Here is a 362-nt window from a genome sequence, read left to right as displayed (position 1 = left end):
GTGGGGTGCTCAGTGTCCAACCCTCCACCCAGGCTGGTTCCCTCCCCCACCCCACCCAGGGTCCCCTGCGGCACTGCCTCAGTGCCTCATGAGTAAGGTGACCAGATTTTAACATTGCTCAAGGGGGACACCAATGACCTGGGTGGGGGGGTGGTCTTGATCAAGAAATTGGTCTCTATGGAGCAACAAAAATTTTCATTGAACGCAAAAATCGTATTGTACTATATTTTTAATTTTCAACATAAGTACAATTTACACATATATTAGAAATATAGTAATATTTCCTAAAATGATGTTTTTAATGAGGTATCTTTATTAAAAATATATATCGGTAAGGAAAAGGTTAAATCTTGGGCATCAGC

This window comes from Echinops telfairi, unplaced genomic scaffold, assembly GCF_000313985.2.
Source record: "Echinops telfairi isolate 266 unplaced genomic scaffold, ASM31398v2 ScPeMD7_24;HRSCAF=84, whole genome shotgun sequence".
Lineage (NCBI taxonomy): Eukaryota > Metazoa > Chordata > Mammalia > Afrosoricida > Tenrecidae > Echinops > Echinops telfairi.
This window is presented reverse-complemented; position numbering follows the sequence as displayed.